At 34.4% G+C, this 26,940-nt stretch overlaps 1 pseudogene; it reads right to left on the bottom strand.

Annotated features, from left to right (window-relative positions):
• Positions 1-26,940, bottom strand: part of LOC121979400 — a 31,540-nt pseudogene that overhangs the window by 2,081 nt on the left and 2,519 nt on the right.

The raw sequence follows: 26,940 nt of genomic DNA, 5'->3' as shown, positions 1-26,940 counted from the left end.
TGCTTAATTCAAAATTTTCTACTATTTTATCATTTTTTATAATTCACCTAATTACCTTCTAATATTAATATTTTGATTCTTTAACTTTTATGAAACCCTATATATTCATCTTAGCATTTTTCATCTCTACAGGTTAACTTTTTTGTATGTGTTATTTCATATCCATACAAGACTACATTCCCTAAAGTATAGCTACCATAAATTTTGATAGGTATTATTTCATAGCTGCCCAACACTGCATTTCGTAAAGTATTTTCATATTACCCTAGGGCCTTCTTCTATTTTGAGTTTCACGGACTCTTCTTAATTTTCTCTTCTTTGAAGAAAACCAATTTTCTAATTTCTTCACATCAATCTTTAATTTCTTCTTTTCTCCTTTCCCACTCTTATTTTCATGTGCTACTATGATTTATCAACTCTAGGTCCTCAAGAGCTTTGTCTCTCCCCTTTCTTCTATTCCATGTCATTGGAATTGCCACAAAAAAAAAAAAGGTCACACGAAAGATTCATCGCCTAGGATTTTTTAATTTATTTATGTTACATATGAGCTAAAGAAAAAGGCGTCATATCCCACCTATATGAAAGAACTGGGCTATTAATTTGTCGACCCATCCACCACTGGGCCAGAAAAGCTCAAGCCTATAGTAGCTCACTTATCTAAAAGCTTATAAAGTTTCTGTATTAAATCACAACTCACACTGGATAAAATTGCTTAGGCCCAAATTAATAGTAATTGACATCTAAGCCTATAAAGCTCTTTTATTAACCCACAACTCGCAACTTACAAATTGGACTAAAGTAGAGTCATTGTCTAAGCCTATAAGCTCTTTATCAATCCACAACTCACAATATTGGACTAAAGTGAAGTCCATATAACTCAATCATCGACCCAAAATGATTACGTCCTAATTAATAGTAATTGGCCCGTCTAAGCCTATAAAGTTCCTTTATTGACCCACAACTTACAATAAAGGACTAAAGTGGAGTCAACATAGCATTTGAAATTGGACTCACAACTTACAAATTGGACTAAATTTAGACCCTTGCATCAGAATGGAGTTCCAACAAGTGGACACTTAATAGTATATGATTTAACATAATTTCCTTGCACAAGAGTTTGATGCATCATAAGAAGTTGAAGTAAATCTAAACAAAAGAGTGCATGCTCACTAGGTTAAGAAGATGAATGCTATTAGATTTAATAATCATGGTAGATCGACACAAGGTTGACTATGTACACAACTTAGAAACATGGTAGTCGTGCAAAACATTGCAAAAACAACTAAAATAGTTCTCTTTTGTCATAATTACCTTGCCATTGACGATAATAGCTCTCTTTTGTTATTGGAGTGTGAAATAATTGAAAGCAAATTGTAAGCAGAAAATTCCATATAACGTCCCTCAATACCTTCAGCATAAAGACTTTTCAACTGTGATTGGCACTGCAAGTTGCACAAATTCATATTATATTAAACAGAATTGCTTAAATTAACATGAATACTTATCTGGTAACAAAATGCATCGCATTTTTAAAATCAATTACCATAGCAACATCAACATCAATACTAGAAAACATATTGGGGAATATGTGTGTATGCATGTTGCCAGACTTATGCACATATTAAAATGTATAATGTGCTAACATAATTACAGATATGAAATAAGTAATATTTAGATTTGTTTAATTGAATAATATTGAAAAATAACTAAAAAAATTCAACCCAAGCACAATGCTTCTGCCTATGATTTGCAAAGAAACATCAAAAAGAACTAACGGTTATTATTAACAGCTTAGAAGTGGAGATATTAACAATGTACCAATTTTGTCTAATAAACATGTTTCTCGCTGTATATAAGAAGAAGAGGGGGGAAAAAAGATCTTTATAGGTTTTGTCAGACGCAAGAGAGGCCTGCAAATTAATACAATTGATTAACAATTGAATCCATTAGCAACAAAATCCATATTGACTATAGTAAAAAAAATGCCATTCAACACTCCAGCTATAAATTAGGCATGCCAGCTATTGGCTCATATAAGATAAAATATAAAAAGACAAGGAGCTAAAACTCAACTGATGCGAACAAAAATAATTGCTATGGCATCAAAATAGCAAGGAAACAACCTGATTGAACTCAGGCAAATCACCAGCTTCCAAAGCCAATCTAGCATGAGTTTCATACACTTATAACAAAAATTTTAAAAAGAAGATTATGTGACATTGGGCTGATAGAATGTAAGACAAGTAAACTCCTGGTCATGAACAAAATAAAAGTTGTTAACTATTCTACCCGTTCCAAAATAATAATGTAATAATTTCAAAAGATACACTCAGTTCACCCAATCAAAGCTTCACACAAACCTTGACAGCAAGTGTATTCCGAATCCTTTGTACAGTAATGTCTTGGCGGATGGATTTTAATTGATCACATTTGTAAAGATAATTCTTTTGAGATGTCTGAACCATATGTAGAGCCTTTTCCAATATTTCCTCTGGCCTTACCTGGAAAAGAATGTCTACCTCAAATTAAAGCAAAAAAAGAGGAGTGAAATGACAAACACTGAAAACAACATTGTGAGATTAAGAAAACTATTACTACATCAAGCACATGCAAATCATATGGAATGATTATTACAGTGGAAGGGTCAGGTGCTGATGTAAGCCGAAGATAACGCTTCTCAATTTCTTGTCAAGTCCCCTTGACTGTGAAAGAATCCCAGTCAATATCCTCCACAGCCTTACTTCGGCCATTTCCATAACTTCTAGATGTTAGCAAAGAGTTAGCTCTTTTTGTGTGCATCCCTCCTCCAGCAGCAATTTTAGACCTGTATGTCTTAGAGTCAGTTTGGTTTCCTTGTCCTTTTTCAAACGCTTAACCCGGTTTTCACGCTTTTTCATTTCCTCAGGTGAATTGGATAGAGCAATTGCACTAGCATAATATTTTGTCAGGTTTTGTTCTTTGTCACTATCACTTGAATGATCAACATTTTCAGCTGCATTTGAAGTGTCAGAAAAACGTGCCTTCATTGCTCGCTGAACAAATTTAGGTAAAGTAGATTGCTGTTGAGAGGGAGGAAACTTGAAACCAACCCAACAATTAACTGACTTGCTCTCAGAGTTTTTTGTATCAAGCTGTGAAATGGCCAATCAAATACCCAAATTAAAGCAAGAAAAGCAATTAAATTGAAACATATAACACAAAAAAAATAGTATATAATATAGAAATATAAATACTCATAGTATCTGACATATATTACAAAAACTGTATAAAATATAGGTGATGATAGGTTCTGAAAAGAATCCACAGAAAATGTATTGATTTGAAATTTAATTTTAACCTAAATTAGATTTAGCATCTCATCAATTGAATTCAAAAAGACCATGGAAGTGACCCAGTACATGCAACATAAAACACATCATATAGCACAAACATACAACATATAACTATGAAGTTAATATTTTAAAGTAATATGTGACAAAAGAAACTTAGCATCAGATTTTGAAAAACATACAATATTCTTTTTTTTTTGGTTTATTTGACAAGCGAGGTCTAATCAAATAAGGGGGTGTTTGGTTTAGGGGAATAGGAATGGGAAATGGGAATGAGAATCATTGATTGTCATTGTTAATGTTTGGATTATAGGAATAGGAATACAAATAAGGGAATGAATCATTCCCATGTACCTCCCCTTCAATTAGCCATTACCCTATTTTCATCAATTAAAATATTCTCTTATTCCAAAAATACTCTTGACCTAAAACTAAAATTTTCTCCTTTAATATCAAATATCAAAATATATTTATATATTTTTTCTTTCATATCACTTTTCTTTCTTTGTTCTCTCTCATCATTTTATCACACTTTTTCTCTCTTTAATCTCTCCTATCACACTCTCTTTCCTCTTTTTTTCTCTTACACTTTCTCTCTCATCATACTTTCTCATCATACTTTCTCTCTCCTCAATCTCTCCAATCACACTCTCTTCCTTCTTTTTTTCCAATCACACTTTCTCTCTCCTCAATCTCTCTTGTCACACTCCCTCCTTTTTCCTCAACACACTTTCTCTCTCATCATACTTTCTCCCTCAGCACACTTTCTCTCTCCTCAATTTCTCTTGTCACACTCCCTCCTTTTTTTCCTCAACACACTTTCTCTCATCATACTTTCTCTCTCCTCAATCTCTCCCATCACACTCACTATTCTCTTTTTTTTCTCATCACTTTCTCTCTCATCATACTCTCTCTCACCATACTTTCTCTCTCCTCAATCTCTCTCATCACATTCTCTCTCCTCCTTTTTTTCCATTATATTTTCTCTCTCTTCATCTTTCTCATTATATTTTCTCCCTCATCATACTTTCTCTCTCCTCAATCTCTCCCATCACACTCACTGTTCTCTTTTTTTCTCATCACACTTTCTCTCTCATCATACTTTCTCTCTCACCATACTTTCTCTCTCCTCAATCTCTCTCATCGCACTCTCATTTTTTTCCATTACATTTTCTCTCTCTTCATCCTCTCCTATCATACTTTCTCTCACATCATATTTTCTCTCTCATCTTCTCTCATCATGCTCTCTCCTATCATACTCTCTTTTCTCATTTTCTCTCATAACACTTTCTTTCTCTTCATTCTTTCTCATCACACTTTCTCTCTCATCATACTTTCTCTTTCATCATTCTCTTTCATCATATTTTTCTCTCATATTCATCTTTCTCTCACATCTAATTTTTTCTCTTATTTTCCTTTAAGAGTAAAAAAGGAAATTTTGATTTATTCTGATAGAAAATATGCAACTAACCAAACATTGCTTTTAAGAGTGATATCCATGCTCATACTCATTCCCATTTCACAATACAATGACTCTCATTCCGATTCTTATTCCTAGGAAAGAACCAAACGCCCCCTTAGAGTTGGTGCACACATGAGAGTGCAGACATGAGAGTTTAACAAGCAAGGATTGGTGCAGCAGTATAATCTTTATGAAAATCAGTATGCATATACATGAAAATGACAATTTTCATCAGGATTTAGAAGTGATGCAATCAAACTATAGTCAAAGAAATACTAAAACAAGTATGCCAATAGTGTATATCTCATAATACATGACAGTGATGTAAAGCATTCCACAACATCAGACAAGCAAATTTGGTTGCTACAAAATTTAGTCATTAAGTGAAACTAGTGTTGGAGCGCCACTCTGTTGATCACTGCATTAAGTGAAACCATCAAGAAGCTATCAAAATTATGTAAAGCTCTGAAAATTGAAGCAACAGAGATGACACTAAAACTCATCATCCCATTAAATTGTTATCTAGGTTCCATGAGTTATAGAGCCCTACAGCAAAAAAATTATGAAGCTAAATTTAAAATGTTTGAAGAATTGTGACAATATCTCATCTCCATTAGATGTGGGATACCTTTGCTCAATTGGCAATGTGAAAAGTGGTTCAATGTCCCATTCTTTAGTAAAAAGTGTTCCATTGGCAGTTGCTTTGGCTATCACCTATAAACAATATGATATATTCATGTCACTGAACAAACCACAGGTGAAATGAATGATTAGCGTGCAATCACTATATCAATCATCACCAAAAATGGTTAAATTTTACGGCTTGGGTTTGTATCAGGATTGATTAGAACACCTGAATTAGAAAGTTGCCTAGCTAAAAAAATATCACAACATATAAAATCAAAATCTTGGAAAGACAAAGTTAACTAGAAAATTTTAGTGGATTTCAAATTATTATCTTACTTATTATTCTGACTTGTCCTATTTAAGATCGCAGTATTTGAAAATACCAAGTAGCAGTAATTTTTTTAATTATTTATAGTTAAATATGTTCCTACTTATCATTTGACTTGTAGAATTTCAATTTTGCAAAATTACAATTGTCATATCATCGAATGATGCCAAATGATCAAGTGTTTATTCAAAACTCTTAACTGTTGAGAGTACACTTGCTTATCATCACGGCAATGTTATCTAAAATTGTAAAGCCTATAACCAAATTGATCTCTATTGCATGGAAAATCCTACAGAAAGAGTTTCCTTACAGATTTCACCACCTTCTATTTGGTAGGAAAATAGCAAGGATATGAAGAAAACATTAGGAGATGTTCAATATTTGTTTTAAAAAACCAATGGTAAATCCACCAAAAACTCAATCAAATATAGCAGAGGAATTCAATTAAGAATTTTTTAATTCAAAAAAAATTATTTCCCAATTTTTCTACACATACTGATCTATGATTATTTTCGATGGAAATCTTGTTTCATAATTGTCCTCACCACCAAACAAAACTTAACCTCTGTCAGAACAGAAAATCAATAAAATGAAGACTAACTGCCTCATTTTTTAAAAAGAAATATGAAAGATTCAAATAGAATAATGGTATCCATATCAAAGCAAAAGTAAAAATAACTTGGTCTTGATGAAAGGTTAACCTGTTTCAATATGTTTTCGTTTGCTGACCTTTGAGAATCATCCTTGCAATGGGCAAAAGACCTATCCAGATAAGCACATAATGATGGTGGGAACGTTTCCTAATAAATCCATCAAAATCACACAAAGATAGGGAAGAAATATGTTTGGTTTAAATAAATAATGCAATAAAGATTTCATGCCATCTAGAAAGCCAGCCAGAATCTATAGGTAACATAAATTATAGAAAATAAACAGAAATAATGCAAGTCTTTTGAAACATGAGAAAGCCACCTTGTGCCAAATAAAACCATGGGCAAGTATGAGAAATAAAGGAAACAATCACCTTGATCTTCCCATGATCTTCGGCTGGAGATTTAGTACTAGGTTTTGGTATCGAGACACTAACATAAGCACATTAAGTCCCACATTAAGTCTATTGATGCATTTATACCAAAACTATCCTTCTGCGTCTTCAGCGCATTAAGTCCCACATTTGGAGCAATCCTAGGATTTGTAGGTAGCTGCACTTTAGGAAACTGGCGTACCTCCATAGTCGGGGTTGTTTGGGGTTTTGTCTGAAAAATATCTGAGACATGATTAGAAGTAGAATGTTGAAAGTTGGGAGCTTGTGAATAAATAACCTTTTGTTGATTAACATAGTTCTCATTTGGAAGAGGGGGTTGGTTTCAATGGACTGTTGAAATATGACTGCTGATTAACAAGAGGGGTCTGCATCACAGGAGTAGCAGCTTCCCAAGTCTTGTTCACGTTATATGGTATAGCAGCTTCCTAATAGCATAACAAAATAAATGTCATAGAAATGATGCAATAACAACTTCCATAAATCACTATAAAGAAAGAAGATGCACAATATTCGATGCACACAAATTATCCATCATAAAATTCCATAAGCCAAAATGGAAACAAAATATATCAGATAGAAGAAAAACTTCTTGATGATTTACATACAACATTATGATAAAATATACTAATTCCATCTCGTCACAAACAAAAAGGACACTCAGTTTTCTCATCCAAAGCAAACTTTATTCTTGTCCTTATTGACTTATTTAACATTTTAACCCTAATGTTTCCAGAAGTAAAATAAACCAAGTTCATCTTAGTGCTAAAGTTCAGAATCATTTTTTTTGGCAAGAGCATACAACTTAGTTAATTTTTATCTAAACGACTCAAGACTAATTAGAAGTATCTATATGAGATGTAGCATACCTATATGTTGTAACACTATATCAGCAATGTAGTCAGGATCAAAATTCACTAGGAATAGTGAAAGGTACCCAACATCGGAGCATAGGATTGGTGTAGGATTGTCAGATCTTAGATATTTAAAAATAACAACTTTTTGAAAAAGGTATTTGACATCTAAAATTTATCATTGTATTAACTTTTATAGATTTGGGATCATGAATGTATCAAGCATCAAACAAAGATAAAATTAACATATAGTAAATAACTGAAGAAGGCAATATACAACCCAATTTAGATCATGCATAGAATTTGGATCAACTAGATCAATTCAGGTTGTAGGACCACAAAGTCCAAAATAAGGTTTAAAATCTCGACCCGTGCCGAAGTTTCAATCCCAGACTAGAACGATACGGTTTTAGTATCGTGTCGTGCCGATACAATTTTAGTATTTTTTTGTTTAATGTATATAATTTAAAAATAAATTGCATATTGAGTTTATATAAGTTTTAAAAAAAAATTTAAATATAGTTTTTTTAAAGAAAATTGAATCAATGACTCAAATTAAAATTGATACATCATACTATATTACCTTAATAATACCAAAAGGAGTGGTGTGAATCGGAAGTATTAATTCTCGTAATATTCTGCTTAGGTCAACTCTATAGTTCTCCAAAACTCAAATTAAATAATCATATATAAATTAATACAAAAATACTATTTTATATATAATAACTATATAAATTATTAAAAAATATAAAATATTAAAAAATATATCAAAATATAAATGTGATTTTTCTATAATTTTTAAATTAAATTTAAAAAGTAAAAATAATTTCATATTATCAATTAATAAAATTAATAATTTTTTAAAAATATTAAATATTTTTTATATATTTTATGAGAATAATTTATTTATGGTCTATAGAAGCCTCTTCAAAATATCACACTTAGGAATTGTTTAAATTAAATAAATCATTTTGCACCGTGAAATCACCGTGACAATTACCCGCATACACAGGAAGCATCGCAGGACGCCTCCGACAGCGTCAGAAGCGTCCGGCGACGTTTCTGACAGCGCCGCCAGCTTCCGGCGACACATCTAGCGACGGAAGAAACGTTCAGTGACACTTCCGACACTGCCAGAAGCGTCCCGCTATGCTTCAGGCGCTGCCAAAAGCTTCCCGTGTTGCTTCCGGCAATGCCTCCAAGATGCTTCTGTCGCGCAACGCGATCGTGTGACGGACGGACGCACACGAAATTGGAAAGCTTCCTGTGTCGGTTTCGCTCCCCAAGCGGAATGGTAAAAACCACAATATTTCATACCATGGTCCAAAGATCTTAGTTGGAATTTTCACAACCATGGTGCAAATGGCATATTCGCTCATTGAAGCCTTTAACCATGTCGGACTTCCAATTTTATTGAAGAACATGTTCATCTACCATTTGGATACTGTTAGAAAATTCAAGCTCAACCATGAGATTGTTGGTAATCTAAGTCCAATGTTTCATCTCTGACCCAATGAAGCTGCTTCGACAAGGTTATATATCAACATGCACAAATTAAAATGTGACACTTGTCTCGAGTAGAATGGATTAAATCATAAATTGATGGATTGGGTGGCAAATATTGAGATTACATACCATGTGGAATTGGTTTATAAGGTACAAACAAACTTATTATAGTAGCTAAGAGGTGCAAATACATAAGGCAGGTTGGCATCTTCCCTCCAATTCTACTATCAACCTCTTCCTCGTGAGTGGTGTGGCTTCTTCATCAATTCAATGAGTTAGTTGAACTACATAAAAGTCATGGTGGATGGTCTACCTAGAAAATTAGTAACTATGCTGTTAGATAGGGACCACTATTCCATCTTTCTCATCATGCTGAAAGTCATAATAAATGAACTTGTTTATGAGTTGCCTCTTAAAAGACTGAGAATCATAAGGGTATATTATAGTGTGAGCAAGCTTTTTTTTCTAAAATAATAGAAACTACAAACTTTGGTGTGACCTAAAAAAATGTAGATCAATACTGCCTGTAGCCTCATAATGTAGTTTGGATGCTTCATGGTTTTCAATTGTCCAACTACTCATCTAAAAGATGTAAGATTTCTTGTTTACATTATTGAATTTGGCAACAGCAAAATAATTTCACTGTGTATTCAAATGCGCTGCACAGAAATAAATAGCAATAGTCAGCCTATTGCAAATGTTGACATTTTCCACTTGTTGCTGAGACCAGATTTAAGAACCAGCTCCAGCATCATACAAGCGTTAGAATTAAGAGAACAGAAGAAGCTATGGAATATAAAAGTTTAAGAGAGATGTACGGGGCTAGAGCGCCCAGGGCGTAGCGCAGATGGTAGGTGCATGGTATGTCTGGCGTAATAGTCATGGGTCGATTCTTAAGAACCGACGCCCTATGATTTATCCTACCATGTGTCTATGGCCTATATACCTGCATTTACCTCCCCCCATATCCGTGAGGCCGGCACTAGGGGGGCCGCTAAGGTAGCGGATTTACCTTTCTTTTTTTTAAAAGAGAGATGTACAGAGTTTAAGAGAATAGAACCCTTAGAGAAATGGAGAGATTTATAAGGAAATGTGTGATAAGCTGAGAGATAACAAGGATTTATACCGGCACAAAAGAATAATGAAAATCCAAACAAGACAAAAATGGAGAGTATATTGTGATGAAGACAAGTTCCAAATACAATCAATATGGTAGTATATTGGAAGTATCATCCAGTGTAAGTGATACCAAGAAGAACCCACCTACTAGCCACATGTTGAAAGGTACCAAACTAGAGGTGGTGGGGACAAGTATCATAAGCCAAGCTGGTTACACTGTTAAATTTAACAATCTTGGTGTTAAAAGGTAGTGCTTAAGGTATACTGTCATGCCATAAACAGATCAATTCATCATTCCATGATTCCTTTATAAATGCTCATACAGGAACTTTCATAATGCTCTAAATATTTAGAAATTAGAATGAAACGTGTCTTCACAAGAATAGCTCAAAAGAATGCATACCTAAAAAGAAGATACACCGAGAGGCCTGGAATCTTCTCTCCGTGATGTTGTGCCTGGTGGATGATCGTGGAAGGGCTCTACGAGTCGCCGGTCACATCAACAGAATACATTCTACTCCACACGTAAGTTTCTATGTGATTTTTGAAATTTATCCTGCTCTTTTTTTTGTAATTAACTATTGTGAGAGATAGAGGAATTTACAAAATGTGTACCCAATCGGCTGATCATAATCACAAGGAGCAATTGTATAATAAATACAAGGAAGTGTTCAAGGAGCTCATGACTTTTGAGGTGAGCATGTTTTTTTGTGTCATCCATTTTTGCTTTTCCACCTAAGGTTCTCAGATCCGATTCAACATATATATTAAATGCCTTTTAAAAAACCAGTATATGATTTTTCAAATTTTATCACGTTAGAATTTTGTTAAAAAAGTTAGTAAAATTCATAATGTCCTTTTGAATAATGATTAATTTTAAAAAATTACATTAATTAGATTGAGACAATTACTAACATTCCTTGTCACATAATTAATCTTTTCTCCACTCAACGGATGTTCCAAATTTGAGTGAAATGGCTATGATATTTAAGGATCGATTACTAAAAACTATAAAAATCTTTTATCCATTCAGAACAGTGTGAGGTTAGTTTTAAATGACTATTAGTAGGTGGAATGTTAAAAAGAAGTCCATTAAAAAGCATAGGATTATTATAATAACTTATGTTGATAAATTTTAAAATTTGAAAGCTCCAGTGAACTGGGGGCACACTACTTTCTATATTCCAAATATTTAGAATTGACCAGATACAACTTATTTCTCAATGGACACAACTTTCTATCTTCCAAATAACTAAGATGAAACCTAAAGCAATCTGAATAATATTTTACTAATAAAAATTAGGAAGTTATTTCATGCAAAAAGCTATGAAAATATTCAAAGAAAATGGACAATACATGAGTTTGTCATGTAAATTATTCAACTAATAAAACCAGGTCACTTTTTTCAGTTAACATGACTTGATGAACCTAAAAAGTGTTTCGTATACATAGTGATTCCTAGACCCTTAATATCCACTCTTTATAACAATAAAATAGTTAGGGGGTCACTTGAGGAAAAAAAGCTCACACTACATTCACATAATTCCATCGGACTATTAGGAAACCATCAACTGTCTAAACAGTGATAGATTACCTCATTGATGCTCGTGGCAATATTAAATCAAATATAAAAGTTAAGTTGTGAAAATAAGTTGTGAATGTGGTATAACTGAAAAGATAAATCAGAAATAATGACTGAAAACATGGATTGTAAAACATTTGCACTGTATACTTCATTGCATGTTATCAATTCTTTGCTATGGTATCCCTTTTACTATTTGTTTAAGATAAAATACGCTAGAAATGTAAACTATAAATATTTATGCTTTTCTTCGGAAAGAGAAGAAAATTTTAAATATAAAGAGAATCCTTCACATCTAAAGTTCATTGTCCTGTATTTTTTTTTTAACTCGAAATCTACAAAATAAGAAAAAAGTCATTGTATGCTGCAATTTGATAGTTTCAATTATTAATTATTCATGCATGCACAATCATGAATTTAGATAATATTCATGATAAGAAAGAAATTAGAAAATTAATTAACGACAATGCTAGATTAATTATATATACACAATTTCGCACTTCCTTTTGTATAATATGAAATTGAAAATATAATATTTTTTTTGTAACCTAATAGTATTACCTTTTTTTACTCGGATGTTACCATCTTTGAAGGAGAAACACAATGAGTTTATGCTAAGAGAACTGACTAAAAAATGATTAAATCATAAAGATATAACCAGATGGCTTTCAGATATTTTTGATTACCTTAGACGATTCTTTATCAAGCGGAGATCTTTGTCATCACTTTATAAAATTACGCTTTCATGTTTCCAAGACTAGATAGATTGTCATCCTCCTTATTTATTTTCCTCCTCTAAATAACATGATTTAAATCTTTGTTCAAATATTTTTCTCCATGTTTTTAATTTCATGGTACAGCTGTTATTGAGATCCATGTTTTCCCTTCTGTTGTAGGTTTACTAGGAAATTAAAGGAAAAGTTAAAGATGTTGTCATTGATTTGGTAACTTGTTGTCATTTCTGTCATCAATTTTCCATATTCAATATTTATTAGCTAATTGTTATTAAATTATTATTATTCTAGGTTTTTCAAATAGATTGGTCAAGAGTATCGAGGTGAACAAATTGATAGGATTTTACTGAAGAATGTTATTGATATTTTATTGAAATTGGGTCAGATAAGATGGATTATTATGAAAATGATTTCGAAGCGGAAATGCTTAAAGACAAAAGTATATTACTCTACGTATGTTTCAAATTTGATTCTAGTTGAATCATGCATAAATTATATGTTAGAGGTGCTTTCTCTACATATCTTCATGAACATTAATTTTTCCAATTCAATACTTGATCCTTATTTTTTTTATTAGGTTAAGGCATGTATTAAGAGGGAGACGGATAAGGTCGCTCATTACTTACATGCTTCTAGTGAAATAAAAATGGTAGAGGTATATTAGATTCTCTCACAAGATTCAATGAGATATAAATAATACTAATCTTCATTACTTTTAGTTCATATTGTTTATGCTTGCTCATTTTCATTACTGGTAGAAAATGCAAGATGAGATGCTACTTGTGCATTCAAGACAACTTTTGGAGAAGGAAGATTTTGATTGTCGTATCTTACTTCAAGATAACAATGAACTTTTTCATAGTTGATGAATTTTTTTCTAACATCTAATCATGTTATTACATTTTTATGTCTAATTGGCACTCAGGTGAATGCTCTCTCACTAATGTATACACTTTTTAACAAGATAGAGAATGACCTAGATCTCATCTCTCAAATATAAAAGGAGGTCATAAAATTAATAGTTGCAACATCATTAATTTTCTACCACAAAATTAACTTAAATAGTTTAGTTTCTAGTTGTTAATATATTTCTGAAGTATCATTTTTGGACAGCATGTGATTGCTGAGAGTACAACATTAGTCAACCAAGCAGATGCAAACAACAAGAAGGTAAGTATCCATTATCCCCTTAGATAATACCCCTATTCACTTGTTAGTACTCTTTTATCACTCAAGGTGTTAGGTTAATATATAACTAACCTAACACCTTGAGTGATCAAAGAGTGCTAACAAGTGAATAGGGATATTATCTAAGGGGATAATGGATACTTACCTTCTTGTTGCTTGTATTTGCTTAGTTGATTAATGTTGTACCCTCAACAATCAAATGTTGTGCAAAAATGATAGTTGAGAAATATATTAACAACTAGAAACTAAATTATTCAAGTTAATTTTACGGTAGAAAATTAATGATTTTGCAACTATTACTTTTATGACCTCTTTATATAATTGAGAGACGAGATCGAGGTCATTCTCTATCTTGCTAAAAAACGTATACATTAGTGAAAGAGCATTCACGTGAGTGCCAATTAGACACAAGGATGTTATAACATGATTAGATGTCACATAAAAAAATTCATCAACTAAGAAAAAGTATATTATTATCTTGAAGTAAGATACGACAACCAAAATTTTCTTTTTCCAAAAGTTGTCTTGATTGCACAAGTAGCATCTCATCTTGCACTTTCTACAAGTAATGAAAATTTTCAATCATAAAAAATATGAACTAAAAATAATAGAAATTAATATCATTTTTATCTCATTAAATCTTGTGATAGAACCTAATATACCTCTACCACTTTTAGTTCACTAGAAGCATGCAAGTAATGATCAACTCTATCCTTCTCCCTCTTAATGCATGGCTCAATCTAAAAAAAAACAAGGATCAAATATTGAATTAGAAAAAATAATATTCATGAAGATATGTAGAGAAAGCGCCTTTAACATATACTTTCTGCATGATTCAACTAGAATCAAATTTGAAGCATACGTAGAGTAATATGTTTTTGTCTTTAAGCATTTCCGCTTCGAAATCAATTTCATAATAATCCATCTTATCTGACCCAATTTCAATAAAAATGTCAATAACATTCTTCAGTAAAACCCTATCAATTTGTTCACCTCGATACTCTTGACCAATCTATTTGAAAAACCTAGAATAATAATAATTTAATAACAATTAGCTAATATATATTGAATATGGAAAATTGATGACAGAAATAACAACAAGTTACCAAATCAATGACAACATCTTTAACTTTTCCTTTAATTTCCTAGTAAACCTACGACAGAAGGGAAAGCATGGATCTCAATAACAACTGTACCATGAAATTAAAAACATGGAGAAAAATATTTGAACAAAGATTTAAATCATGTTATTTAGAGGAGAAAAATGAATAAGGAGGATGACAATCCATCTAGTCTTGGAAACATGAAAGCATAATTTCATAAGGTGATGACAAAGATCTCCGCTTGATAAAGAAGCGACTAAGATAATCAAAAATATCTTAAAGTCATCTGGTTATATCTTTATGATTTAACTATTTTTTATTCAGATCTCTTAGCATAAACTCATTGTATTTCTCCTTCAAAGATGGTAACACCTGAATAAAAGGAGATAATACTATTAGGTTACAAAAAAAATATTATATTTTCAATTCCATACTATACAAAAGGAAGTGCGAAATTGTCTATATATAATTAATCTAGCATTGTCGTTAATTAATATTCTAGCTACTTTCTTATCATGAATATTATCTAAATTCATGATTGTGCATGCATGAATAATTAACAATTAAAATTATCAAATTACAACATACAATGGCCTTTTTCTTATTTTGTAGATCTAGAGTTAAAAAAAAATACAGACAATGAACTTTAGATGTGAAGGTCTCTCCTTATATTTAAAATCTTCTTCTCTTTCTGAAGAAAAGCATAAATATTTATAGTTTACATTTCTAGCATATTTTATCTTAAACAAATAGTAAAAGAGATACCATAACAAAGAATTTGATAACATGCAATGAAGTATACAGTGCAAATGTTTTACAATTCATGTTTTCGATCATTATTTCTGATCTATCTTTTCAGTTATACCACATTCACAACTTATTCTCACAACTTAATTTTTGCATTTGATTTAATATTGCCACGAGCAGCAATAAGGTAATCTATCACTGTTTACACAGTTGATGGTTTCCTAATAGTCCGATGAAATTATGTGAATGCGATGTAAGGTTTTTTTTTTTCTCAAGTGGCACCCTAACTATTTTATTGTTACAAGGAGTGAACATTAAAAGTCTAGGAATCACTATGTACATGAAGCACTTTTTTTAGGTTCATCAAGTCAAGTTAATCTGAAAAAAAGTAACCTAATTTTATTAGATGAATAATTTACATGACAAACTCATGTATTATCTATTTTCTTTGCATATTTTCATAATTTTTTACATGAAATAACTTCCTAATTTTTATTAGAAAAATATTATTCAAATTGCTTCAAGTTTCATCTTAGTTATTTGGAATATAAAAAGTTGTGTGTTCATTGAAAAATAAATTGTATCTGGTCAATCCTAAATATTTAGAATATGGAAAGTAGTGTATCCCCAGTTCACTGGAGCTTTCAAATTTTAAAACCTATCAACATAAGTTATTCTAATAATCTTATGCTTTTTAATGGATTTCTTTTTAACATTCCACCTACTAGTAGTCATTTAAAACCAACCTCTCACTGTTCTAAACGAATAAAAGGTTTTTATAATTCTTAGCAATCGATCCTTAAGCATTATAGTCATTTCCCTCCAATTTGAAACAACCGTTGAGTGGAGAAAAAATTAATTGTATGACAAGAAATGTTAGTAATTATCTAAATCTAATTAATATAATTTTTAAAAATTAATTATTATTCAAAAGAATTATATGAATTTTATTAACTTTTTAAACAAAATTCTAACGTGACAAAATTTAAAAAATCATATACTGCTTTTCAAAAGACACTTAATATATATGTTGAATCAGACCTGAGAACCTTAGGTGGAAAAGTAAAAATGAATGACACAAAAAACATACTCACCTCGAAAGTTATGAATTCCATGAACACTCACTTATATTTATTATACAATTGTTTCTCGTGATTATGATCAGTCGATTGGATACATATTTTGTAAATTGCTCTATCTCTTACAATAATTAATTACAGAAAAAAAAAAGAGCAGGATAAATTTCAAAAATCACATAGAAACTTACGTGTGGAGCAGAATGTATTCTGTTGATGTGATCGGCGACTCGGAGAACTCTTTCACGATCATCCTTTTCAGCTTGGTGATGCCTTCCTCGAGAAACTTCCACCCTTCGTCAAAGGGATCCGCTTCATCGCAGTCACTAGATCCCGTGAGAATCGGAACCCTAATACAGATCTCTTGCACAGTCATTGGATACCACGGGAATTGAAACCCTAATCTCAAGAAAGAAAGGCGAACAGCAATCCTGTGGAAAGAATGGCGAACAGCGATCAGAAGCAAGAAACAAGGGATCGGAAGTGTTTTTATATATCAAATTATCTATCCATATACTCATAAACTGAATATTCCTATATAATAAATAAATATTTATATAACTTACTTCTAATATTCAAAAACTAATAATTAGTATATTTTAGAGAAAAAACATCTTTTATATATATAAAATATTAGTGAAATGTTGATTTTTTTAGATGTTGATAAGCTTTTATAAAAAAATTTTAAGTGCGCACATATACAGGGTAAAATGGTTAAGATATCAAAATTATATATATAATTAATATATCAAAACTATATATATAATTAATATGTTGCGGACCGTCTATTGCACACATCCTAATGCGAGGCGCCTTCAATGTATTAGAGGCACCTTCGTTAGAATTTTTTTTTTACAGTGTTGAGGCGCCCGAATCAAACATAGATGCCTTAATTCAATATTTTTTATTTTTTAAAATCAACATTTTCTAAAACTTAAATCCTAAATACATATATTATACCCTATGAGTACCAAAATTTTCTTAATTTAAACACTATAATTCAACCCCTAAACTCTAGAGGAAAAATCTAATTGGCTTAAACCAAGAGCTAAAAAAATAAAAAATAAAAAAATATTATTAGACACCCTAAACATATATCCCGTGAGTACCTGAAATTTTTTTAGTTTTAATTTTTTTTTTAGCTTAAACACTATAACTCAACCATTGTAGCGTTCGAAAATTTCACTACTAAATCGCATGCTCTAGTATTATTGTTAGTAGTAGTATTACGAATTTTATTCCATTATCATATTATTTGAATTATTTAAATTGTTTAATAATGAGTTCTTTTAGAAGTTTAGTTTTGATAATACGAGACTCGAAAGGAGAGGACGGGAATACCGAGGTAAAGGCTATTTTATAAAATGTATTCTTGAGCTTACTTTTCTTGCCTTGCGGAATTTTAAAAGTAGAGGGGGTAAATTTAAGATACTTTTTTTTGAGTTAATTTCACAAATTAGTGCTCAGAAGGGGGTTAATGGCTAGTTTTTTTTACTAGCACTCTTATAACTATCATTTAGCAACTTCATAAAAAAAAACAACAACAAACCCTAAAACCACTTAGTCTCCTCTTATACATAGAAGGGGGAGTACATAAAATCATTCCATTGGAAAAAAAAAAAAGAAGAGGAGGAGCCAACCCTAGAACCTTTAGCTGCCTCGGCTTTCTCCTTCAATTTTCAAGCTTCGAATTTAGAGAATTCAAGGGTGTTCATGTGTTCCCTAGCCTCCTTCGCCGCTTCGTGATGTCGTGGTTGTAAGTTATTCACGTGAAGGCAAGTACAAAGTTTTCTTGATGCACCATTCACCCATATGTATTGCATGTCATAATATATGCTTTCATTCTTCGTTTCAGTCATAACATGATGTTCAAGTTGATGATTTATGATATTCCTTACATGTCAAGGCTGTCTAGGGGCGTGTGGGTTCAAACGGGGAGCAATTTGGGTTAGAAATGAATTAGTTATGAATTTTATGGTCAGAACATGCGTTGGTTTGCTGCCTATACGCAACTAGTGAGTTTGTTTGAGTCATACATTCTATTTCTTGGGTCTGCACGGTTAGGATCAAATCTAGATGATAGCCCTTTGAGTTAGGATCGTGTGGGTTCAAACGGGGAGCAATTTGGATTAGAAATGAATTAGTTATGAATTTTATGGTCAGAACATGCGCTGGGTTGCTGCCTATGCATGACCAGCGGTGAGTTAGTTTGAGTCATACATGTTATGTCTTGGTCGTCCGAATCAAATCCAGGTGATAACCCTTCAAGTTAGGATCGTGTGGGTTCAAACAGGGAGCGATTTGGTTTAGAAATGAATAAGTTAAGAATTTTATGGTGAAACCACTCAAACTGCATCTTGTCAGGGTAGAATTGAGCAAGTCAAGTTTTTGGGTTGACTCGGAATGATCATTTGATTTTTTTTTTTTGTTAAGCATATTTTATGATGTTCCAGCAGTTATTTCAAAATTTTAGTTTGAAGTAAGAAAAAGGTTTTGAAATTTGAGGCGAGGAATTTTGAATGAGGTGACTTGACTGCTCTTTGACGGATATGGGGTCGAGAGACGTTTCGTTTGGCCATATCAAATTGATGCGTAGTGGACTTCGGAAAAGTACCGGGGTGCCCTACACTTGACGGGTATGGATTCCAGATAAGGACTGGGATGTCATACTAGCCTATGGTTGGACGAAGCTTGATCAAACGACTTGAGATTGAGTAGCCACAGCTCGGTAGCTAACTTCCTAAGGAAAAGAAAAAAAAAAGATTATTTGAGCAAGTCAATTTCTATTTTTCTTTGCTTAAAAACATTTAATCAAGTACACTCAGATTAAAACTACATGTGTTTGCATATTTAGTACAAGTTAATTACAAATTTTGTACTTGTTGAGTCTTTAGACTCACTATGGTTATTATGTGCAGGTGAGCATGAGTCAAAGGCTGAGGGGCAGGATTCGTGAGCGGACTGCATTACAGAAAAAGGCACTCGACCCAACGACCGTTACGTTTCTGCATAATTTATAGGGAGGTGATAAGGGAGGACAAAGAATAATAATAATAATAATAATAATAATAATATTGAAACTATTCTAGTTGCAGGAAGATACTTTTAATTGTTTTGAATGATGGAAAATAATTTTTTTATGGGTTGTAGTATTTATTTCGAGTTTTGACTATTCCGTCCCTAAACTTGGTCTTTATCGATTCGAGGAGTTATCTTACAAAATTTATAGCATTCATTTCAAGTTTTGACTATTTCGTCCCGAAACTTGGTATTTATTGATTCGATGATTTATACTAAAAAAAAAAAATGGGTGTTTCACAGTTGGTATCAGAGCAAAAGTCTTGGTTTGAGTTGTGCCTACAACTGGTTGCAAGAAGCTCAAGGAGTCATACCCCAAAGTCTGTGAGTTTTAGCACTTTATATTTCTATCTGATGGTTGAGCTATACTAAATGATTTCCTGATGTTGAGCATTTTATGATGTTGATTATGTCGATTACTTTATTATTTGATATTTGTTAATGATATGAGGATATATGTGCACATTCATTTTATATGAGCATGTTGTGACTAAGTAGTGGTTGTGGTGTATCCCCAGATACCTCCTAGACGCCAGATTACACCGCCCCCATCGCCGCCGTTGAACGCCAACGAGCAGGTGTTAGTTAGCCTAGTTCATTTACTACGTCAAAATGTCGACACCTCTCAGGTGGCTGCGAGGATTGAGATGTCGTACGAGAAATTTAGGTGGCGAGGACTGAGATGTCGTACGAGAAATTTCTTAAGATGGGACCCCCGGAGTTCACAAATTCCACCAATCCATTCGTTGCTGAGGGATGGGTCAGATCCTTGGAGACGATTTTCCATTACATGGGACTGGAGGATGCAGCCAGAGTTAGTTGCGCCATCTTCCAGCTGAAGGATGATGCTGCCCTTGGTGATAAGGGGTTGAAAAGACTGTGAATATAGAGACTCCGACTTGGGAGGAGTTTAAAAAAATTTTCTACGGCAAATACTTTACACCCGATGTCCAGGCGCAACTGAAGAGGGAGTTTAGGAACCTCCGACAGGGGGATATGTCTGTGGCAAAGTACGTCAAGAAGTTTGATAGGGGCTGCCACTTTACGCCCCTCATTGCTGATAACCCCACGGAGAAACTACAACATTTCCTAGATGGCTTGAGTCCCGCTATTCGCCGAGATTGTTGATGTCGGATCCTGCAGATTATGCCATAGCACTAAGGAAGGCTTTCAGGTCAGAGCAGACCATGAGGGATTTACAGGTAGAGGCACAGAGGAAGAGGTCATTTTATTCACAGCCTCAGCAGCAGTCGTAGGCGAAGAGACAGTTTACTGAACCGGGACAGCAAAGCCAGCAGTAAAACCTTCCGGTTCAAGGAAGCCACAAGGTCAGCAGGCTTCGACGCCTGCGATGCAGCTAGAGAAACCTACTTGTCAGACTTGTGGACGCCAGCATGCGGGGAAGTGTCTGCTAGAAGCCGGAGTCTACTACAAGTGTAAGCAACCGGGCCGCCTGTCCTTTGATTGCCCACAGCTGAGGAGGCCTACGACCGGGAGAGTTTATGTGATGCAAGCCGAGGAGGCTGACCCAGACACTACCTTGATTACAGGTAACTTTACGCGCTTTATTTTAGGCTTTCAAATATTCAGGACAGTAATCTATGTTACTTTATTACTTGAACCTTAGCTCTTTTTACGCTTTATGTGAATATCGACCTATATGTATGCTTAATACTCGAGTGCAAGCAGAATATTGGTTGTAGGAGTAGCCACCAAAGCTCTGTTCGATTCAGGGGCTACTTATTCTTTTATTTCGCATGCGTTTGTGCATCGTAAGGGGATTACTTCGGAGGGTCTGACAGAAAGTCTACTAGTGACGATTCCTTCTGGAGAGGAGCTGAGTACGGCTAGCATCGTCCGGAATCTCGAGATGGTGCTGTAAGGCCATACTTTGTATACCGATTTGATAGTACTTCCGAAACCAGAATTCAACATCATTCTAGGAATGGACTAGTTGTCAGAGAAGCAGGCAGTAATCGACTTTCCGTGCAGGCAATCCAACTGCGTCCTTCGGGAGGAGAACCTTTCACTTTCGTGACAGCGAAGAATTCGAGGAAGCCTCAGCTTATATCATTCTTACAGGCAAGGAAGCTCATTGACAGAGGTTGCCTGTCATTCTTAGCCAACATTACAGTGACTACGGCATATGATGGTCCTTCTATTCCTGATGTGGAAGTTGTTAGGGATTATGCAGACATCTTTCCTTACGTTATAGGGAATCCATCGGATCGAGAGGTAGAGTTTTTTATTGAGTTGCTGCCAGACACACTGCCAATCTCTAAGACACCATATCGTCTTGCTCCTACTAAGATGAAAGAGCTGAAGGAGCAGATCCAGGAGTTGCTAGACAAGGGGTTCATTCGCCCTAGGGTTTCTCCCTAGGGCGCGCCTGTCTTATTTGTGAAGAAGGACGGCAGCATGAGGCAATGCATCGACTAAAGGGGCTAAACTCGGTGACCGTCAAGAATAAGTATCCATTGCCCAGAGTGGAGGACAAGGGGTTCATTCGCCCTAGGGTTTCTCCCTAGGGTGCGCCTGTCTTATTTGTGAAGAAGGACGGCAGCATGAGGCAATGCATCGACTAAAGGGGCTAAACTCGGTGACCGTCAAGAATAAGTATCCATTGCCCAGAGTGGAGGATCTCTTTGATCAGTTGCAAGGAGCTTCGATATTCTCAAAGATAGATCTTCGTTCAGGTTACCATCAATTGAAGGTGAGGGAATCGGATGTGCATAAGACAATGTTCAAGACTCGATATTGCCACTATGAGTTCTTGGTGATTACATTCGGGCTAACCAATGCTCCAGCTATCTTCATGGACCTCATGAACCATGATTTCAGCCGTATCTTGACTAGTTTGTCATCGTCTTCATTGATGACATACTCATTTATTCTCGAAGCAGAGAAGAGCATGGTCAGCACTTGAGGACAATACAAAGGGTTCTGAGAGAGCGTAGGCTCTATGCGAAGTTCAACAAGTGTAAGTTCTGGCTAGAAAGGGTTACTTTTCTTGGGCACATCATTTCTAGTAGGGGAGTGGAGGTTGATCCGTCCAAGGTGGAGACTGAGAGATGAGGAAAAGGGAAGTGGGTTATACACCGTGAGTGATGGGATTATGAAGTACAAGGGTCGATTTTAGATCCCTACAGGGGATGCACTGAGAGAGCAGATCATGACAGAGGCTCATACATCACCATATTCCGTTCACCCAGGGAGCACAAAGATGTACAAGGATCTTCAGCAATTGTATTGGTGGGCATGAAGCGTGATATCCATTGTTTTGTGTCCGAATGTTTGACATGGTAGCAAGTCAAGGGCAAGCATCAGCGACCAACTGGGTTTCTAAGACCACTCCCTATTCCTGAGTGGAAGCGGGAGAATATTACGATGGATTTCATCGTAGGATTACCAAGGACAGCTAGAGGCTCGAATTCTATTTGGGTAATTGTGGATCGTCTCACCAAATCAGCACACTTCTTACTAGTTAAGACTACATTCACCATGACGCAGTATACAGAGTTATATATTCAGGAGATTGTCAGATTGCATTGGATTCCAGTGTCAATCATATCTGATCGAGATACCCGCTTTACATCCACCTTCTGGAGGAGTCTTCACGCTTCATTGGGGATGAAGCTATAGTTCAGCACCGCTTTTCATCCCCAGACTTATGGTCAGACAGAGAGAGTGAACCAAATACTAGAGGATCTTCTGCGATCTTGTGCTATTGATTTCCAAGGGAGTTGGGAAGCCAAGCTACCCCTAGTAGAGTTCACCTATAATAACAGTTTTCAGGCCTCCATCGGAATGGCACCGTATGAAGCGCTCTATAGGAGGAAGTGTAGGTCACCTATTCACTGGGATGAGGTAGGTGAGAGGGCGGAGTTGGGTTCAAAAATTGTTCAGCGGACGGCAGATACAGTGAGGAGGATCAAAGATAGAATGAGGACTGCTCAGAGTCGACAAAAGAGTTATGCAGATTTGAGAAGAAGGGACTTGAGTTTGCAGTCGGGTACTCCTATGAAGGGCGTGATGAAATTTAGGAAAAAGAGGAAGATAGCGCCCAGATACATAGGACCTTTCGAGATCCTTAACCGAGGTGGGACTTTAGCTTATCGTATAGCTCTACCTCCGAGCCTAGCAGTAGTACACAACGTCTTCCACATCTCAATGCTCCGGAAATACGTGTCGAACCCCTCCCACGTGTTGCACTATGAACCTCTATAGCTCTCACCGCATTTGACTTTTGAGGAGAGTGCTACACAGATTTTGGGCAGATGGGATCGGAATCTACGGAACCGAACAATCCCAATGGTAAAAGTCAAGTGGCTGAATCATTCAAAAGAGGAAGCTACTTGGGAAGTGGAGGCGGATATCAGGAAGCGCTACCCCAAGCTTTTCGGTAAGTCTACAAATTTCGAGGACGAAATTTTTTTTAGGGGGAGAGTATTGTAGCGTTCAAAAATTTAACTACTAAATCGCATGCTCTAGTATTATTGTTAGTAGTAGTAGTATTACGAATTTTATTTCATTATCATATTATTTGAATTATTTAAATTGTTTAATAATGAGTTCTTTTAGAAGTTTAGTTTTGATTATATGAGACTCGAAAAGAGAGGACGGGAACACAGAGGTAAAGGCTATTTTATAAAATGTATTCTTGAGCTTACTTTTCTTGCCTTGGGGAATTTTAAAAGTAGAGGGGTTAAATTTAAGAGATTTTTTTTTAGTTAATTTCACAAATTAGTGCTTAGAAGGGGGTTAATGGCTAGTTTTTTTTTTACTAGCACTCTTATAACTATCATTTAGCAACTTTATAAAAAAACAAACAACAGCAAACCCTAAAACCACTTAGTCTCCTCTTATATACCTCTAATTGATCGGCGGTAAAAAAGGAGTACACAAAATCATTCCATTGGAAAAAAAAACAAAAGGAGAGAAGGAGCAAACCCTAGAACCTTTGGTCGCCCATTTGAAGATTATTTGAGCAAGTCCAATTCTATTTTTCTTTGCTTAAGAACATTTAATCAAGTGCACTCAGATTAAAACTGCATGTGTTTGCATATTTAGTACTAGTTAATTACGAATTTTGTACTTGTTGAGTGTTTAGACTCACTATGGTTATTATGTGCAAGTGAGCATGAGTCAGAGGCTAAGAGGCAGGATTTATGAGCGGACTGCATTACAGAAAAAGGCACTCAACCCAACAACCGTTACGTTTCTACATGATTTATAGAGAGGTGATAAGGGAGGAATAATAATAATAATAATAATAATAATAATATCGAACCTATTCTGGTTGCAGGAAGATACTTTCAATTGTTTGGGATGATGGAAAATATTTTGTTTATGGGTTGTAGCATTTGTTTCGAGTTTTTGACTATTCCGTCCCTAAACTTGGTCTTTATCGATTCGAGGAGTTATCTTACAAAATTTATAGCATTCATTTCAAGTTTTGACTATTTTGTCCCAAAACTTGATATTTATTTATTCAATGATTTATCCTAAAAAAAAAAGGATGTTTCACAAACCTTAAACCCTAAAGATAAATTTTAATTGGCTTAATTCCGGAATAAAAAATAAAAATATATATATTGGATTGAATTGAGACGCAACCAGCACCTTAACGCTGTAAAAAAAATAAATTTTGACAAAGGTGTCTTCAATGCATTGGAGGTGCTTTGAGTTGGGGCAATGCATGTCTCAAACAGGCAGTCCGCAACCTGTCAAATTCATATATGAGATTTGTTAGTCTGGTCAACGTGCATGTGCGTCGCCCATGGGTGACTGTCTGTATGAGGCACCTTTCATGGAATGGGAGGTGCCCCCCATGCAAACAATCACCCCATGGATGATTGTATACACGAGGCACCTTCCATATAATGGCAGACGCCTCCCATGCAAACAGTCACACATGGGTGACTCGCACACGCGTGTGTATATATATATATATATATATATATATATATACTCGTGCATGAAGATTTTATACTGTGGACTCGTTGTTGAAGACGTCATGCACGACTACAGCATTTTTCATTTTTAAAAAAAAAAAAATTTAGCTCCCAGTTATGTTAATAAGATTTTATCTTTAGGGTTGGAAAAAAATTAAAATTAAAAACAAATCAGATATAAGGTCTATAGGGAAACAAAATTATATATATATATATATATATATATATATATATATATATATATATATAGTATGTAATGTAATCGAGCAATGTACCTCAGAGTATAGGTCAACAGTATAGGGCATTAATAGTCAACGTATAACAAAAGAAAGGGCTCCAAAAAACCTCTTCCTAAATATTAACAAGGAGAGCACAGAATTAATTAATTAGAATTATGAAAATAGCATCTTCCAAAACATAATATATATACTAAATCTTTTCCTAAAATCCCAAAACTTCATCTACCGGACCGGATTGTCCTAAACTTTATCTACCGGATTGTCCCTTTTTATCTTCTAAATATTAGATTCAACTTATAATATATGATACGGTTAACTATAATAGACTCAATAGGGATCAAATTCTATTTCGAAATCCCATATTGACAGAAGCTCGTAGGGATGTCATTTGTTTTCAGCATGTGAACGAAAAAGAGCCCAAGCACAAAGCTCATCATACTTGGTGCTTCTAAAGCAAAGAATATATCGAGTTTTATTGCTATTAAAAGATATACAAAAGGTAGTAAAATCTACATTTTGAGAAAAACATATATCCAATCAACAAAATGTTTCACAAGCAGATCTCTGCGATAGTCAAAGTTTAAAGGGCAAAGCAGATGCTTCGACAGAGAGTTACTAGTAGTCCCACTCATTCCTCTTCCCTTCCTCATCCCTCTTCAACTTCCTCTTCCCCTTTCTCTTCCACCCACACCCCCCCCCCCCCCTTCTTCCCCAAGGGCAAAGTCATTCTTGATGTTGAATATCATGAGGATCTCTTCAGGACTCTTGTGCTTCATTACGTTAGCTACAACTTGGCATGTCAGATCCAGCAGCCCCTGTATGTGCTAGTCTGCAGCCTGAACAGGGTCGGCCCTGAGGCATGTCACCGGGGCGACGGCCAAGGGCCCCTGATTTTTAGGAGCCCAAATTTGACATATGTGTGTGTGTGTATATATATATATATATATATAATTTAGAAGAATTCTAAAAAAG

This window comes from Zingiber officinale, chromosome 5A, assembly GCF_018446385.1.
Source record: "Zingiber officinale cultivar Zhangliang chromosome 5A, Zo_v1.1, whole genome shotgun sequence".
NCBI classification, from domain to species: domain Eukaryota; kingdom Viridiplantae; phylum Streptophyta; class Magnoliopsida; order Zingiberales; family Zingiberaceae; genus Zingiber; species Zingiber officinale.
Note: the sequence above shows the minus strand (reverse complement) of the source record. Positions and strands in the feature narration are given on the sequence as shown.